This window comes from Microtus pennsylvanicus, chromosome 5 (genome assembly GCF_037038515.1).
Source record: "Microtus pennsylvanicus isolate mMicPen1 chromosome 5, mMicPen1.hap1, whole genome shotgun sequence".
NCBI classification, from domain to species: Eukaryota; Metazoa; Chordata; class Mammalia; order Rodentia; family Cricetidae; genus Microtus; species Microtus pennsylvanicus.
Window position 1 is genome coordinate 84,026,152 of NC_134583.1, and position 19,205 is coordinate 84,045,356.

A 19,205-nucleotide genomic window follows, 5' to 3' on the forward strand; every position below is an offset into this window, starting at 1 on the left:
GGACTTCTCCTGCCCTCAGACAAGATTCACACCACCAGACCTCCTGATTCCTGGGCATCTGTCTATGGACTGAATCACACAATTGAGGTCCCTCATTTCCAGATGCAGACAAGAAGTGTGGGACATATGAATCAGATTTTCACTTTAGATGATTGGTAAGTAAAACAGGGAGGTAGGAAGGCAGATGAAATAGATAGATAGATAGATAGATAGATAGATAGATAGATAGATAGATAGATAGATAGATAGATACATGGATGGATGGATGGATGGATGGATGGATGGATGGATGGATAGATAGATAGATAGATAGGCAGACAGATAGATAAGTAAAGAAGATAGGTGGTATTTTAGTTACCTTTCTGTTGCTGTGATAAAATGCCCTCCTGACAAAAGTAACTTTAGGAAGAAAGAATTTATTCTGACTCGTAGTTGAAAGTACAATACATAATGGCAGGGAAGTCTAGGCAACAGGAGCCTGAAGGACCTGGCCATGTTGTCTCAGAGCAATGACTATCTTTGCTCAGCTCACTTTCTCTTTTTCATACAGTTCCAGATGCCAGCCAAGGGAATGGTGCCAACCACAGTGGGCGGGTCCTCCCATCTCAATTAACTTAATCTAGATAATCCCTCACTAGTGTGTTCAGGGACTTGTTTCTTAGGTGATTCTAGATACTGACAACATTACACATCCTGGATGGATGGATGGATGGATGGATGGATGGATGATTAAGGGGTGAATGGAGAAACAAATGGTAGATGGATGGATAGATGGACAGAATGTAGTTATGTATAACTTATTAAATACATACACACATTATCTGGAGAATGCTGACTAATATACATTTTTGTGCTAAGAGCATTTTCTAGAATTGATAGTCTGGTCTCTTTTGATTTAAAATACGAATAACTCTATTATTAGTACTAAGAAGTTAGGAGCTAAGTAACTCTGCATATGAAACTTCTAAAGAGTTTTTGAAAGCTAAGACATCAGTCCTTTGCTCCTAATATTTCTCGACCAGGTGACCAAAAGGATGAGCTCAGGGTTTGCACTTCCTATCAAACATCACACAGATGGTCTACAAGTTCCTGTGTTGTGAAGGGCAGCTTTGTCTCCTGCAGATTCAGAGAGGAAATGTGCTGAAAGTCAAATACAGAACCTCATTTTAGACTCACTACCTCACAATGCAAGGTAAATCCACTATTGAAAAGAGGACATTGACTGGGAAAGAATAGATCCTGAAAGCTGGGATGGGGTCACATGGGGAGACCCTCGTAAATCTGGGGACACCAAGACCCTGTGTTCTGATGAACCTCTCTTGCCAGCATGTGTGGTTCCCATGGGCAGGAGAGATGGCTTGGTGGTTGAGAGCACATATCGCTCTTCCAGAGGACCTGAGTTCAACTATTAGCACCCGTGTCAGATGACTCACAACTCCCTATAACTCTAGCTCCAGGGGATCTGACATCTCTGCCCTCTGTGGGTAACCCCTCCACATATGCAGTATATGCTCACACGTATACACACAATTAAAAATAAAATAATGCTTTAAAATCAAAGCAGTGGCTCCTACCCCATAGATGGGGCCTCCCTGTCCACCTGAAGGAAGTCTATGACGCCCAAGGCAACAACAAGGACCAGGCAGGACAACACTGGTCCCTTCCAGCACCACCTCTCCTTGTATGTTCTACTTTGCTCTTCTATTGCTGTGATAAATACCATGACCAAAAGCAACTTGGGGAAGAAAGGATTTGTTCAGGTAGCATTTGTAGGTAATAGCCTATAACTGAGTGAAGTCAGGGCAAGAGCTCAAGGCAGGAACCAGGAGTCAGGAACCATGGAGGCACACTGCTTACTGGCCTGATCAGTCCATGCTCAGCTGACTTTCTTATGCAGCCCAGGCTCACCACTCTAGAAATGGCAACACCCACAGTTGACTGGGCCCTCCCACATCAATTATAGGTCAAGACAGTCTCTCACAGATACAGCCATTCTTTAACGGAGGTTCCCTTTTCGCTAGGTCTGTGTCAAGTTGACAATGAAAACTAACTAACACAATTGTTTGCAGACTTACAAGTAAAGATGTGTGCCCATGCAGAACAGCGTGTGACCCATAAGGACATGCACTACACTTTAGAAGAATTGAGTTCTCCATTTTATACAGACAAGAAACTTAGTGAAAAGGAAATCATTTGATCTCGTGTGGTAATAGACATCAAATGAGACAGAAGGCAGGACAGGGTCAAGCATACAGTTGGATCATGACAGATATATCAGTATGGGAGCACTGGACACAGATCTGTGTCTAATGATGCAGCTCCAGGAGTCACGAGGATTAAAGCCAGGCCCAGTGGTGTTCTCCTTTAATCCCATTACTGGGGAGACAGAGGCAGGCAGATCTCTGAACTTAAGACCATCCTGATTTACAAACCAAGGTCAGTCAGAACTGTATAGTGAACCCTATCTCAAAAAAAAAAACTAAACAAAAACAATTATTAATTGGTTAGTTAGTTAGTTAGTAAGTCAGACTGATTTTTGTGTGTGGGGATTACATAGTGGTCCACGTGAAGGAATCAGAAATAGGAGACTTAGATGGTTTTATGTAGAGGGGTGAATGAGGGACATAGGAAGCTGAGTATTCTAGGTTAGATTCAAGTTGTTAAACTCGTTTGCCCACACTGGAAATGTCCAAAAGGTTGACCTTCACCATGACTATGAGAATCAGACTTGGGGCAAGGGGGAAGGGGCAGTATCCTTCCACTGCTCTGTGACTGCTCATCTCTGAAGACTACCTTACACTGAAACCAAAGCTAGTCAATTGGAAAACTCAAATTCAGTGACAGTCATTGGATCTCAGGGTGACATGGGCCATGTGGGGGTCCTCAGTGGGCATAAGCACAGTGACCACAGTTACTATAATGAGGTGCAGAGACAAAGCCAAAGTCCGAGCAGTCTGGTTAGTGCAGACCTGTGGTGCTGGCTGGATTGATCATGGCTTTCCTTTCGGGAAACAGAGAAAATGTCTGCTAACTTCTTGTTTGATCTTTCTATGGAAAACTTCCAGGATCTGTGAGCAAAAGTGTAACTTGAGTCTTAAAAACAAAAGGTCATAGACTCTAGCAATCCCCAGACAAGAGCCAGTTTATGGATCTGAGCTTCTGCATGAAGGGGAGCCTACAGGAGAAATCCTGCCACAATGCCCATGAGTCTTCTTGTGGCTCTTTCCTTCCCCCAAGTGGACCCAAGATCCTTTTTCAGGGGGACTGCCCTGGAGACGAGGAAATGAGCAGCGTGTTCAGGGCCTTCTCAGAACTGGCTGTCAAATGACACTGATTCCAGAAGACTAGATCTTTATGGTGGCCCCACAGTTCCCAGGACTTACAGCAGGAAGAAAACCCATAGAGCGTCAGGTCTGATCCATCTCATTGAGAACTTATAGGTCCCCAATTCCATTCTCTGATCATTTTCCTAGATCTAGAAAAGAAAAAAAAGGAACAGATATACTTAGCCAGCAACAGGATATTAGTTGGCTCCCTGACCTAAGCAATAGGAGTTGCTATGGTAACAAAGGCCAAGAGAAGCACTAGACTAGAGCCACTTCCAACTGGGGAGCTAGTGAGGTGAGGGCACTGGTACTCCTCAGGGGGACTGCAGACACCATGCAGCAAACTGGAACTGCACAATGCAGGGTGACCCAGACATGGTGGTACATGCCTGTAAGCCAGGCACTCAGGAGGCAAAGGCAGGGGAGGGTCACCATAAGCTCAAGGTCAGTTTGATCTACATAGCAAGTTCCAGGCCAGCCTAGTCTACAGAGTAAGGCTCTATCTCCGAAAAGTGAAAATGGAGCTGCAAAGATGGCTCGGTGGGTAGAGGCACCTGCCACCAAGCTTGGTTATCTGAGTTCCATCCCCAGGACCTGCATGGTGGAAGGAGAGAATCAACTCCCACGAGTTGCTTCTGGCCTTCACATGTGCTCCATGACATATGTACCCACCACCACAGCCCACAATAAATAAACATTTTTTTATTAAAAAAAAAACAAGAGTAGTAACTTCCATCACCACCATTATGCCACCACACACACACACACACACACACACTCAGCTCTCCTCCTGGTCTGAGCAGTTGACAGGAGGACACTAGAGGAAGACAGTGGGATCTGCCACAGCTCTGCCCAGGTAGTAACTCCAACCACAGACTCCCTACTGGATGCATGAACATATGTCCTGGTGATGGGCAGCAATGGCTAACAACATGGCTAACAACACCTCTTTCCCTACCCTCGTCTCTCTACAAGGCCCATCGGAGTCAGTGTGCTTTCATCTGGCAAGGCCACCTTCTCCATCCTTCCTCAGAGTCTCTGCTCTCCAGTCCTGGTCCACAGTTTGGTTCACAAGGAACTTAAGGACCTTTCTGTCCCTCCTCGTCATTGGCCTGTAGCACTGATGTCATGTTGACTGGATCAAGCGACTCAGAAATAGCAACTACTGACTTCTTGGTAAAACACTGGTATGTCAGGGAGGAAAGTCGATTCAAATAAATTACAGCATAAGATACTCAGGCATGTCAAAACATCTCTTCCAGGGAAAGATGAGTTATTACACATGACTCCCACCCCCAACCAAAAAAAGCACAGCCTCTCATGGGCCTATCCATATTCCTCACTTGGGTATGTTGCTCAGGTATTTACTAAACTATGCAATGTCCCCAACAGGGGAGGCTCTCCAACAGGTTCAGATGTTCTTCCATGGGAGCTCTTTGACCCTCACAGAAGAGCTGCTAGGATTGGGATTGCAGTGGCAGAGGCTTTGGTTTGACCACATAGGGAAACAGCAGCAGACAACCCTGCCAGATTGTGGAGTGAAGGCCCGCCCTTATTTGCAGACAACCACTTCCCTAATGAAAGTCTGCTCTGGGCTGCTACTGGGTATTCATAGAAACTTGTCTCACACATTACTGTGCATCTTAAGCTGCCCATCATGAACCACATGTCAAAAAGTTGGGTGTGTTCAGCAGCAGCCCAGCCTCAGATGGAAGTGAGCAATCTGATTGGGTCTAAGTGGGCCTTGAAAACACAGAATAAGTACCAGGATGGTGACCCAGATGTCACTGCTTCATTTCTTCGCAGTTGACAGCTGTAGCCTCATGGAGAGTACCCTACGACAAGTTGGCAGGATAAGGAATGACCTGTGCCTGGCTTACCCAAGTGGTGTAATGGCTAATTTTATGTCAACTGGACACAGGAAGAGTCTTTTTGGAAGAGGGAGCAGATTGGCCTGTAGAAAGCCTGTGATACATTTTCTTGACTGATGCTTGATGTGAGTGGGCCCATCCCTAGGCAGTGGTGCCCCATCCCACAGGTGGTGGTGCCACCCTTGGCTGGAGGGTCCTGGGTGGTATAAGAAAGAAGGTTGAGCAAACCACGAGGAGCAAGCCAGTTAGCAGCCCTCCTCCATGGCTTCTACTTCAGTTCTGGCCTCCAGGTTCCTGCCCTGCTTGAGTTCCTGCCCTGATTTCTCTCAGTGACAGGCTGTGGCACCAGGTGTAAGATGAAATAAACCTCTTTCTCCCCAAGTTGTTTTTGGTCTTGGTGTTTTATTGCAATGGCTAGGCCTGGATTATAAATCAGTTCTTGGACTACATCTGTGGCTTTGCTGAAGACTAGGGACTTAGAATAAACTTGATTAGAAAATGAATGACAAAGAAATTTGGGGAAGAAATACAAGCAAGGAGCTGGGATGTGTTCTAGGGGACTTTGTGTTACTGTGATAAACACCATGGCCAAAAGCAACTTACGGAAGAGTTTATTTTCGCTTACAGGTCCAGACGGATGAATCCAGCATAGCAGGAAGGCATAGCAACAAGTGGTAGACATGGAGAGAGCCGATCTTTAACCATGGAAAGCTGTAAGCACAATGCAGAGAGAGTGATTGGAAGTGGAGCCATAAGCCCTCAGAGCCTATCTGCCCCCTGCCCCAGCAAGACTGCCCTAAACTTCCCCAGACGGCATCACCAACGGGGGACCGGGTGTTCAAATACCAGTGCCTATAAAGGACATTTCTCATTCAGATCACTACAACTAATCTGTCTGGCCACTGAGCCCCAGTGACAGTCCCGCCCTCGTTTCTGCCTCCTCAGCACTGGGATTATAAGCAGACCGCAGCATATCAGGCTTTTTTATGTGGGTTTTGGGGATTGAATTCAAGACATCATGCTTTCAAAGCAAGTACTATCAACTAAGCTATCTCCCCAGCGCTAGACTGGTAACCCTAAAACAGAAATCTGTTTTTCGGGCTTCTAAAGAATGAGAAGTTGAAGATCAGTTGTCTGGGGGAAGACAGATGGCGCCTCCCTGCTATGTCCCAGCACGGAGGGATGAGTGAACATATCCCTCGCTCCTTCTATAAAAGCATGGATCCCATTTGTTAGGATTCTGCCCTCCTAAAATGAGACAACTCCCAAAAGCTGGCATAAAACATCATGTTTCAACCTCGGGGATACTGCAGTGCCTCTGGGATAGGAACACACTTGCCGACAAGTAAAGAACGGCCCGAGGCCACATCCATGTAACTCACATGTCTAACTGTGTCGCCACCACTCTGAAGCAGCTGGCTTACAGCTTGAAGATAAGGCACGGCACCAACTGGGTGGCAGTACCTAATAGAGCTGAGGCAGAATTCTCCAGAAGGCTGAATGTTCTCTGACTCAGCGTCCCGTGTCCGGTACTGTTTTTCCCACAGTCACCATTCATGGGTCCAGAAATCAAGGGGTGGCTATGGGAATGGAACCACTAACCACCACCCCTGGAGACCCAAGCAAGATTTCTGCTTCCTGTTTGCACAACCGTATGCTCTACTGGCCTAGAAAGCTTGGTCCCAGAACAGGGAGCGCTTCTGCAAGGAGGCACAACAAACACCACAGTCGATCTGAGTTCCTCAGGCTGAGGAGGAGTTAGGGATCGGTGGAATGTCTGGCCATGACTACCAGAAGAGATCTGTAGTTCAGGGCTTCCTTAGGGCGTCCCTCGTGTCACCAGGTTAAGATGGATGGAACCACAAGGATTCACAGGCAAGGGAAAAGTGAACATGCCAAAAACTCGCCTGCCAGGTAAGAACCAAGAGCAGCCAAGGGCAAATGGGTTGCAGAATGGGCGGTGGAAGACGGCATTTCCGAACGATAGGTAAGGTGACGTGACCAGAGACAGCTGCAAAGATTGCAGCAGCTACGGCACTTCCTCTTTTAATAACGTGTCTAGAGAGATGTCACAGCAGTTAAGAGCACTGGATGTTCTTGCCAAAGACTTGGATATGGTTCACAGTAGCAGCGTGGCAGCTCACAATTGCCTGTAACTTCAGCTCCGGAGTATCCAATACCCTCTTCTGGCTTCTATGGGCAATGCCCACATGTGGTACACATACATGTATGCATGTAAAACACCCATACACATAAAAGTAAATTAAAAAAAATACTTCAGCCGAGCGGTGGTGGCGCACGCCTTTAATCCCAGCACTCGGGAGGCAGAGGCAGGCGGATCTGTGTGAGTTCGAGACCAGCCTGGTCTACAAGAGCTAGTTCCAGGACAGGCTCCAAAACCACAGAGAAACCCTGTCTCGAAAAACCAAAAAAAAAAAAAAAAAAAAAAAAAACTTCAGACAGTTTCTAGCTGAATAGCTCTGGCTGACCTGGAACTCGTTATGTAGACCCAGCTGGCCTTGAATTCACAAAGATCCACCTGCCTCTGCCTCCGATGTTCTTGGCTTAAAATTGTGCACCACCACACTCAGAAACTTAATCCTTTTCATCTTTTAAAGAAAGTGTCTGTGGGTATAAAGTTCACTATGAGGAATCAGCATCTGTTTCCTTCCTATGTCTTCCCTAGCTTATTCCTGAATCACATGACCCATAACCTTTGAGTTATACAGATGTCGAGAGAACAAACATCACCCAAGGACTACATTCTCCTCTCGGGAAAAGTTCAGGGGATACTTGGGATGCACCACATGGTTGGATCATGCTATGTAGAACCATGGCTTTGTAGTCTACTGGGAGATAAAGAGGGATTTAGGGAGATGTTGCTAGGCATGTGACCCTAGCTACACCACTATGAATGTGTCCTGTTGACAAGGACGAACTTGGCAGTTCAGCGTGTCAAGTGGGTTATGACTGACCTGGGTTGTGGACTGCCAAGATAGCTAAAGAAGCATTGCTGTTAAGTTATCTTTGGATGTTTTTCTAGAAGATCCTGAAACTTCCATCAGTGGCTTCGGGGAAGACCCTCCTCACCCAATGTGGGCAGCATCATGTGAACAGCTGAAAGCCCAGATGGAAAATGGTGAAGTTCTCCCCTTGCCTCATCCTCCTGGCACACACACTTCTTCTGTGAACTTCAGAGCTCTGGGCTCTCTGGAAGAGCCAAGCATCCAGGACCTTCACTGACAGCCCTACCCCATGGCTGCAGGCCTTCAGCCTTGGATTGTGTATTAGTTTTTTGGCTCCCCTGATTCTAAGGCATTTGAATTTGGACTCAACCTCAGTAGCTGGTCTCTTGGGTCTCCAGACCACATATGGGACTTACCATGGGACTTCTCCGTGTCTACAACCATATATGCCACTGTCCCTAATAAGTCCCTCTCGTCAGTCTCTGTCTCGGGGTGGAGATATAATAAAATGGAGCAGGCCTCTGTGCAGTCTTGACCCTCCTCACTAGAGATGCTCCAGCTCACAGGGCTGCCTCACCTAAGTTCTTGTCCTTCTGGGCGGTCCTTCTAATGACTGATAGAGGGACAAAGGGACAATACCTTTCTCTCAGTTCCTAGTGTCTCTAAAGGGCTGCATCAGCTCCATAGGTGTCCTTGGGCCATCAAAGCTGTCTTGAAAGTCTCCTCCACTCCTCTTTCCAACAGTGGCAGTAGAACAGGGAGCTGTCCCTGGCTCCTGGACTTTTATGGGATGCAAGGAGCCTGTCCTAGGCAGGTGCTGTGGGACTGCCAGGCTAGGGACACAAAGCCTAGGATCAGAACCTGGGCACTATTATGAGCAGGAGCCTCCTTACAGGACAGGAAAACATGGACCCTGGGCTTCCTAGATGGAGAAAGAGGAACCAGGGTCCTCAATCTGGCTAGAAAGACAGATGCCCACAGAGACTTGCAGGCCCAGGGCTCCATCCACACCACGGCCCTTCCTGTCTCAGTCCATGTGCAATCTGGGCACTGAGTTAGAGACTGAGATAAAGAATAGTCCACCCTACCAGATGCTGTGTCTGTACCCAGTGTCCCCACATAGTGACAACATTTAGAGGCTCAGAAGTGCATGCATCTCCTGCAGATACTGGTCCGCAGGAACAGCTGGCCTTACTGTGATCGGCCTAGTGGACAGTGGGTCTTAAATTTGGGACAGCAAGCATTCTCAGACCCCCTGGCGTGCTAGAAGGGGTCAGAAGGTGGACTCCTTGCTGGAGCCCCATCCTACACCATAGCTGGAGTTCAGCCCCTTCCATTGGGCCTCTCTCCAGTGGCCTCTAACTCTGTGTCTCCTTCTTTCCTCTCCCTGCAGTGCCATGAGGTCCTTGAACCAATCAGCCTCTCCATTGCCCATCCGGGCTCCAAACAGCTGCTTCCAGACCAGTCTCCCCTACAAGCTTTCCCAGTCCTGTCGACGTCCTCTGTCAAACCTTCCGACTCTCTTGTCTGCCACAACTTTTGGATCTCTAAGTCTTATTTAATATTTTTTTCTCTCTTAATTACTTAGTATTGATCTGGAAACCAGAGTCCGGTTCCACTGCACAGAATTAATAGCAGGTAGTACTGATAGCTATTCATTTTCATTAATGTTAGGTCCCAAACCAAGTCATACCCTAACTGCACACTGGTCGGTACTGAGGCCTAGCTCCATCCTCCCAGTCACTCCCTCCCTCAAAAGCACCTTCCCACTTCCTTCTCCCACAGCTTAACCCAAGCTGGTTTGGCCATTTACTTACGCTTGAGGAAATGGGAAGCAGAGATAGTTAAAGATTCCGGAACTTTCTCCCACAGCACCCTCCTTTCCTGGCTTTCTCCTGAGTATTTCCTTGATTTGAAAGACGTGCCTTCAATTCAGACTTCAGGTTCTGTGTTGAGCAGACCCACCCACCTTCCCTCTACGTTCTACTCCATCCACATGGTCTTTCCAGCAGTCCCAGTGACCCCTTGACCTATCAGGGTCTAGGTGAGGAGGGGGATACACGAACGCCCACACCCTTCTCCTAAGGGCTGCCTACTTCTTCAGATCTCGTCTTGCAGCCTCTCTGTGGGAACTTCAGGGTCCTCTTCAGAGAAGCTGGCTTCCCCTGTGTGGCCTGGTCACATGGAAGCTGGTGAGCTATTGCTGTCAACAGTGGGTACAGTTTGTCCAGGCAGCCCCAGGTAGTCTAGACAGTAAGAGACATAGATCAGGAAGAGTCCCTGTGACAGACCAAAGGGCCTGAAGTTTCAATGTGCCCTTTATGCTCTCAGCAAGAGTCTGGAGAAAGAGGGGCGAAGGCCGTGTTTAGGGCAGAATGACTTTAATCAGAAGGGGCAGGGCCTGTGTGAGCCTGGTCCTTGCAGAGACAGGAGATGGTTTACCCATGCTGTCCCCTTCAGCCCTCCAACCCCTACAATCCATGGTGATGGAACAGAGGTGGGAGGCAGCGGTTGCTGGGCCTCCCTAGGTTTAGATTTCACAGGAATGGAGGCACCAAGAGCATCCCAGCCAGCCCTGGTCGCTCCCCTGAACCCCTCTTTCCTCAGGAGATGGGTCTCAACAGGCTACTGCTCCCCTGCTGAGCAAAGACTCCTGGGTAGATGGTGAAGGTGACCCTAGCCTCACACTAACAGGCAGCACCACTGGGGTCTGAGCTCAGAGTGACACAGCGTCCATAAGGGCAGGATTAGTCCTGTAGATTGAGGCTCCATCCCTGGCCCAGACAGTGGGCCGTCTGACCCCCTCCTTAGGGACAAGGCCTCCTCTTACTTGCTCAGTCCAGATTTCCGGATTCCACTGCCTGCCAGGAGGCGTCCTGAGGTGGAAATAATGCGAAGCTCTGACCAGCCCTCTCTCACTTGGAGAACTGTGTGCATCTGGCCGGGCTGATATCTTAGAACTGCACCATCCTAGGTGGCAAGAGTCCCACAGTAGGGGTAGCTACAATGTCCAGTCAGCCACAGTAGGGTTACAGCCCTCCAGAGGCCAACCAGGCTTTTTTCTTCCCACAGCTGCAGTATCCACCCCCACCCCAAGGAATCCAGAATTGTTGCTGCCCTCTTCCTCCAACAGCCAGACTGAAGGGGGGTTGGGTCCCTGCAGATCCTACGGAGACTCATCCTGATCCACATGTGACCTCGACAAGCTCCCTGTGAGTTGATCAGATCCCACATCTCAGGGCTCCCAGAACATGCCAACACACTCTCCCCGGCACAGCAAGTCCAGGCCTCCCGGCACAAGGCCAGCACCTCACTGCCAACTGTTCTGTGTACAATGGCAGGCCACAGGCAAGCTCACAAGGCCTTTGCTCTCAGCCTGTCACACAGGGCCCTGCCTTCAGCTCCCTTTTCCTCCTGACTGTGAAGGCTTGATGGCTCAGGTCTTTTGTTGGGGCTGTTTGTTGTCCCTGAAACAGGAAGGTCTCCCTGGCTGATGACCTCTTGACGATCTCTGTCCACAGGCCAGTCACTGGTGGCTTTTCCTGGACCTGCACTGCTGCGCCTGTGGGTTTCCCTGACTCCCTGCTGGTTCTCCTTCCACCAGAAAGAACACTTGAAAGCACAGCCTGACCTTCTAGGGTCCCCAGATCCAGACGCAGACTCTAGCCTTTCCTCTCAGTCCCTTCCCATGTTGTCGCGTCTGGGGTCTTTGTACATATGCCGACCAAGTGTGAGTAAGGCATAGGCCTCAATTGTGTCTCTGCTTAACGGCTCAGCCACCACTGCTGGGTAGAGATCACTCTTTTCTCATCCCCTTCTGGCTCCTCTAAGTTCCCTAACTTGGTGACAGGTCCTCTTACTTTCTGTCTGTTCCCTTTTGCCCCAGTGTTCTCCTGGTCTGCCAAATGCGATGACCAGAATGAGAAATGACTTCCTTCTCTAGTTTGTTTTCTGTTGCTATGATAAAACACTATGATTGAAAACCGACTTAGGGGAAGAAACTGTTTACTTGACTTATACTTCCAGAGGGAAACCAGGGCAGGAACTCGAAACAGAACCCATGAGTAATGTTGCTTGGTGGTTTGTTTGCAGACTCGTGTTTGGCTAGCTTTCTTATATATCCCAGGACAACCTGCCTAGGGAATGGTGTTGCCCACAGTGGGATGGGTCCTCCTACATCAATTAACAATCAAGACAATCCCCCACAGGCCAAACTGAACTGAACAATCCTTCAATCGAGATGCCTTTCTCAAGTGGCTCTAGGCTTTGTCAAATTGACAGTTAAAGCTAATGAGGACATTACCCCAAACAGACAATGTCCATACAAGACTCTAGGATTCAGAACCCTCGGGAAGGAAAGCCTAACCTCTGGGTAATAAGTCCTAAGCATCAGGACACAGTACAGAAAGCCTGGGTCCCTAAACTCAGGCAGGACCAAGTAGAGAACTCCAAATATGCTCCCCAAATCAATGCACCCCCATTTCTATTCCTCCCTTCTCAGACCAGCCACCTTCCGTGGGGGCCTACCTGAACTGTGTTTAGAGATAGTTTATATTGTATGCAGCCACAGCTCATCTACCACAAAAGCTTCCCATGGGCAGACTGGAGTCCATGTTCTTATGGGCTCATACACAGATGCATGCAGTCCAAACCACTGCCTAATCACAGAACACTTTTATACCCCAAAGATGGGATAAGATCTCTTGGGTACCATCAGCACCACCATCCACGCACCAGGCAATAGCAAGACTCCCTTCTATCTCTCCATCATTCTACCACTATTACGTCTCTCTATGAAGCCCTGGTGATCCTGAAACTCTATGTAGACAAGGCCAGCCTCAAACTTATAGAGATTTGCCTGACTCTGCCTCTCTCAGGTGCTCTGGGATCAAAGACTTGCACCACCACACCTGACTTTCCATAGCACGTAAAAAGGAAATGTTGCCTACATGGTCTTTTACACCTGGCTTCTTTCATCAACAAAATATTAAAGGGCTTTGTTTTATTTTTGTTTTGAGACAGGGTCTTTATAGTCCTGGTTGGCCTGGACCTTGTGGGAATCCTCCTGCTTCTGCCTCCCTAAGGCTACGATTAAAGGCATGTGCCACCACATACTAGTTTATTTTTATGTGTACATTAGGTTCTGTAAGGAAACAGAACTGATAGAATGAGCATATATTAATATATATTCAAAGGCAGTTTATTAGAATGACTTACAGGCTGTGTTCTGGATTTTCCAACAGGAGCAGTCTCTCAGTGGAAAGGCCGAGAATCTGGTAGCTGCTCAGTCCACATGACTGAATGTCTCAGCAGTCCCAATCTGGTGCTGGAGTCCTCGAAGATTCCTGAAGAAATGCTGGTCTTTGCTGCATGATGGAATCCTGAAAAAGTAGGTTCTAACACCAGCAAAGGAATGCCTCAACAAAACCGACAAAACATATGGGAAAACAGAAAAGAAAAAAAGACGAAGAAGCAAGCTTCCTTCTTTCATGTACTTTTATGTGAGCTGCCAGCAGGAAGTATGGCCCAGATTTAGGGTGGGTCTCCCAACCTCAAAGGATCCAATTGCAGGAACACTCAACTGCAAGAGTTTTAGTTGATTCCAGATGTAGTCAATTAGCAGCCAAGATTAGTCATTATAAAGGGTATGGGTGCTTTGTGTTCATGTTTGGGCATCATGAGCGTGCAGTGCCCATGGAGGCTAGAAGAGGGCACTAGAACCGGAGCTACTGGCCATTGTAAGCCACTGGCTGTGGACACTGGGATCCAGACTCAGGCTCCCATGATTGAGCAACAGGCCCTCTTAACGCTGAGCCACCCCACCAGCCCTGGTTCCACTTTTTGGCTACAATAACAAACGCCACATTAGTACATGGATCCATTTTCGTATGGATTCAGATTTCCTTTGGGGGGTTTCAGAGGTTTTATGATAGTAGAGACTTTCCTCCCATGATGGTACAAAGATAGTTATGTGTTACAACACCACCAGTTGTCACAGGTTTTTTTTAAAAATGAATCTTTTTCTTTAACATATACCATCTTCTCCCATTCCAATCCCACAGACACAGAATCACAGAGAGCATGGTGACCACGATTCCTGGAAATTCGGTCTGTATTGTGGTGTCTATCCATCATTTGGGTAGAGAAGTGAAACCCTTTGGGTAGGGGTGCTTGCATGCCTAGAGAGTCTTATTGAATTTAGAATCACTGCCTAAGTCCCAACGAGCCAGATTTGGTTATCCATTCTTCATAAGTCAGTTAAAAAGAGCTAAGTTAAGGAGCTAGAGATATGGCTCAGTTGTTAAAAGAATTGCTGCTCTTGCAGAGAACCTAAGTTTGATTCTGAACACACATGTCAGACAGCTCTCAACAACATGTAACTACCAACTCCAGAGACGCATGACTCATATACCCTCTACTGACCCCCATAGGTGTGCACACACACACACGCACACACACAAAGAGATCATACACTCAGAAAGACAGACACACTTACACATAGATAAAATAAAATCTTTATTAAAGGAGACAATAAGCAGGAAGGGGGAGATTTGTCCAATACGGTTACATTGGGAAAAGGGACAGAGAGATCCAGAGATGCCCTGCCCCAAGTCCATCCTCAGGGTCCTGACATGGGGTTAAAGTTTAGAGGGCTCTGATATGCATAACTAAGCAGACCTGATCAAAGTGTGAGCCCTTGGCCCACCATTACCTCAGCTCTCAAATCTTTCCTACAAGGTTCTTTGACACACTGCAAATCTTCCTTCAGGAGACAAAACCCTCTTCTGCTTGTTCTACCACTTCAACTTGTTCTTCTCTCAGAATACTTCTGGGGAAATTCTAATTTCGTAGGTCCATTATCTCAGTAGTCTGATAGCCAAAGAGAGGGGCAAGAATGCTCATTCCTGCCAAGGCATTCCTTGGGCTGGTGCTAGGCTGAGTTCTGGTAGCATGACAGATCCAGAAATACGGCTTTCAAGTCCCTTTTCCTCAACAAATCAGAGCAATCTCTTGCTAACACGATGCTTGCACCTCTTGTTTTAGTACAAACGTTGGTGTTAGCTACTTTTCTCATTGCTGGGACAAAATACCTGTCAAAACCAGCTTAAGGACGGGTTTGTTTTGGCTCTTGGTTTGAGGCTCACGGCAGGGAAGGCAAGGCGGCAGATGGCAGGAAAGAGAGGCACCACCACCGCCTGCTTAATTATTTTATGTGTATAGGTGTTTTCCTCCACGCATGTCTGCTCATTATATGCATGTCCAATGCCAGTGGAAGCCAGATGAGGGCCTCACATCCACTGGAATTAGATCCAGGCAGCTGTGAGCTGCCATGTGGGTGCTGGGAACTGAACCCAGGTCCCCTTGAAGAGCAGCCAGTGCCCCTAACCGCTGAGCCATTTCTCTGGGTCGTAGGTCTCATTTTGATCATTTTGGTAGGTATGATATTCGACAGATTTGTCTTGGTTTTTCTCTGTACAGGGATGGCTATCCTAGAGCCATATGCTAAGAAGATTCCTTTCCTCATTGAGTTGTATTGTCCTCTTGTTTAAAATCAAAACTCTTATTTCTAGAATTTCTATTCTATTTATTCCATTGCTTGCCATTGCTACTGTGTTGGTTAATTTTTTGTTTGAGTTTGGTTTAGTTTTGTTGTTTTTGGCAACCTGATACAAGCTAGAGTCACATGGGAAGAGGGAACCTCAACTGAGAAAATGCCCTCATCAAACTGGCCTGCAAGCAAGTCTGTGGGGCATTTTCTTTATTAATTATGGATATGGGAGGGCTCAGATAATGGATGGTGCCATTCCTGAGCAAGTGCTTCTGGGTTGTATGTCTTGATTTCTGTTTTTTTGTTTTTTGGTTTTGGTTTTGGTTTTTCGAGACAAGGTTTCGCTGTATCTATCAAGCCTGTCCTGGAACTAGCTCTCGTAGACCAGGTTGGCCTCGAACTCACAGAGACCCACCTGCCTCTGCCTCCTGAGTGCTGGGATTAAAGGCGTGCGCCACCACTGCCCAGCTCTACTGGATAGTTTTATGTCAAGTTGACATAAGCTAAAGTCTTATGAGAGAGGGGAACCTCAACTAAGAAAATGCCTTCATAAGATCAGGCAGTTAGGCAAGACTATAAAGCATTTTCTTAATTAGTGATATGGAAGGGCCGGGGCCATCCCTGGGCTGCTCGTCCTGGATTCTATAAGAAAGCAGGCTGAGAAAGCCATGAGGAGCAAGCCAGTAAGCAGCACCTGACCATGGTCTCTGCATCAGCTGTTGCCTTCAGGTTTCTGTCCTGTTTTGAGTTTTTGTCCTAACTTCCTTTGAAAAGCGACTTCCGGGAGGAAAGATTTACTCAGGCTCACAGTTCAAGGGTACATTCCATAATGGCAGGGAAGGCATGGGTGCTGGGATTTAAGGAAACTGGTCACATTATACCAACAATCAGGACGCAGAGTGATGAACGCTGTGCTCAGCACACTTTCTGCTTTTCGTGCCCTCTAGGATCCCAGTCCCTGGGATGGCAACTGCTCCCCTTTCAGGTGGGTCTTTGCTCTGTAGCCAACCCAGTCTAGAAACTCCCTCACAGACCTGCCTGTAGGTATGTCTCACGGGAGCCTTTAAACACGTATCAGCACACTGTCCTTTTCCATTCTCCTATGTCCTTTTCTACGGTATGGTTTCCATATTGCCGAATCATCCTGCTTAGAACCCTGGGGAGAAATGCCCAGACTGTCTTGTTTGTTTCATCTTGTCTTGTCTCTGACCTTTCCGGGTGAGGAGCCTCCAGTCTTCCTTGGGAGGACATAAGCTCAGGACTTTTATAAATCTTGAGTGCTTCCTGGGGTCGGACAGATCCCCTTCTATTGCTGGGGAATGGAGAGCGTGTGGGCCTGGAGAGTAGAGGGCTGCATTTCCCGTCTCTATGGAGATGGTCACAAGAGTTTTGTCTGGCACTGCTCTGGTTGTTTTTGGATACTGAACTCTTTCAATACACAGCTGCCTTGCTCCCTGACCTGCATATGAATCTCTAGCAAGCAGAAGTAACAGTGGCCAACCTCCTCGCTTGAGCAAGCTCTGCATAAACAGCCCGTTTGGATTTGTCTTCGTGAATTTTAGGAAACTGAGAGAGCAGCTCTGCAACAACCCCCCCCACCTCCTGCCACACACGCATGCACACATGCACGCGTGCCCACACACACACACACACACACACACACACACACACAGCAGAAGTCCTCTGTGGCGTGAGTCACAAGACCCTGGGACTGGGCCAAACAGGACTTGACCTTGAGTTTCCCATCAGGCCACGCCCTGTTTCAAGCGACAAGGACATTTTGCCTTTACCCACCTAGAGACACACTGCAGCATCTCTGTCACACTTGGGAAAACTGAGAAGCCAGTATAGCGTCATAATGGCAGGAGAATTTTGAGACAAGCCCTGGCTGTGAAGGCCTGCTCTTCCCACCTTCCCACACCTGCTGGACAGGGGAAAGTGGGAGGAACCTCCTTTCCCAGGCTTAGGCTTCCTCCCTCATTCCCTAACACAGCTCATCTGCCTTCACCACTGATATTCTGGAGCCAAGAAAAGAGATATTGCCAGGCTGAGCTAATCACAGGGACCCTTCTCTGATGCACTCTCTGGGTACCTACCTGATCCATGTCCTACCAAACTGGCCCCTTGGTCTCCGCATGCTTGCATAGCCAATGGCAGGATGTTAGGCAGGGCACTTAGATGTGGTGCTCACAGGTGCAGGCCCTGTAAGGTGGCCCCATATACTCTTGCAACTAGTCATCTCAGCAAGCCTCCTGGAGCCTGTGAAATTGTTCCCTACTCCACCCCCACCCGATGGAACAGAATGCACCCATGTTGACCTTCCACCTAACCAAGATCTGTCTAGGTTTCTCCTGCTTACATCTGCTCTTGGGTCCAAGAGAGCTTCCTTTCTGTGCCTTGCCCTGGAATGGTTCTCTCAGCCCACAAGGCTTTTTAGGTGTCAGAGTCTGGACCCATCTTAGCTCCTCTAAGACCCACAGGTCAGGTCTACTACTATTGTGTGACATTTCCCTGGGAAGATGCAATATGAACATCCACTCACTCCAGATTGGGAACTGAGAGCAAACCAAAGAAAGATTCCACTAAAGTGCAACATGGTAAATGAGTCAGTTCACTGGGACTACTTACAGGAGTATGAATGAGTGGCTACTTATGGGATCAGAGACACCGTGAAGGCAGCCGCATTACCAAAAACCCCAGTATGGGTGATGGCTGACAAAACTTGAAATCCTGGAGCTCTGGCACCTTAACGAGTCAGATCAAGGGCTCTCCTCCTGTTTACATGTCCTTGGGGAGGAAGGGGCTTTGTAAATCTCAGGAACTTCTGAGACTTGTTAGTTGTTCATTTCCTAATCTTAATCCCTTCCCTCCAGAATGGGATGTTTTAATTTGGAGAAAACTGCTCCACAACCCGCCCCCCCACTGTGGTTGGTCAAGCATCCTGGAAACTCCTTCTTAGCTTTGATGTGATCAGAGCCTAAGGGCCCCAAAGGAAGTAGCTGTGGCTCCTTGGCTGCCCATAGCCAGCACTTGGAGCAGTTCCTGGCACACAATGGAACTCACTAAAAAAAAAAACTGATGTACACAGTAGACAAAGCAGTGGACCCTTGCATGACCTTCAGTGTGCATCCCCTACTTTGGGCATGAGGTGTCCCATCACTGGAGACAGTGGAGAGCTGATGAGCACGCAGTTACCCATCTCTGCACATACAAGGACTGTTTTTTCCTCCTTTAAACAAAAAGAATCCTCATAGACTCCCTCGCGGAGACTCAAAGGACTTTTATTGTGGCATCCCTTCAGATTGGTGACTTGAGTTACTTTTATTGTGACATAACATCAGCCTCTAGGAACTATAAAAGTAGGCACAATCCTTTACTGTAGCAGCTCTACTAGCTGGCTACAAAGCCAAAACAAACGCACAAATTAACCCTCAAGAAACCTACTAGCCTAGCAGAGTAGATGATTCCAGAAAAGTAGCTCCACCCAGGAAGT

General features: G+C 47.8%; 1 long non-coding RNA gene across 5 annotated transcripts in view; it reads right to left on the reverse strand.

The window, feature by feature from the left end:
- The window catches only part of LOC142849949 (uncharacterized), a 61,899-nt gene extending 45,818 nt beyond the window's left edge, over positions 1-16,081 (reverse strand). For 3 of the 5 annotated variants that reach the window (XR_012910639.1, XR_012910638.1, XR_012910637.1), the window contains exons 1-5: positions 13,381-16,081; positions 7,652-8,996; positions 7,105-7,472; positions 5,801-5,908; positions 3,384-3,475 (exon numbers count right to left, since the gene is read on the reverse strand). This is a non-coding gene — a long non-coding RNA (uncharacterized LOC142849949). The remainder of the gene's footprint in view (positions 1-3,383; positions 3,476-5,800; positions 5,909-7,104; positions 7,473-7,651; positions 8,997-13,380) is intronic. The other 2 variants (XR_012910636.1, XR_012910640.1) reach the window with 2 other exon arrangements.
- Positions 16,082-19,205: the final 3,124 nt, after the last annotated feature.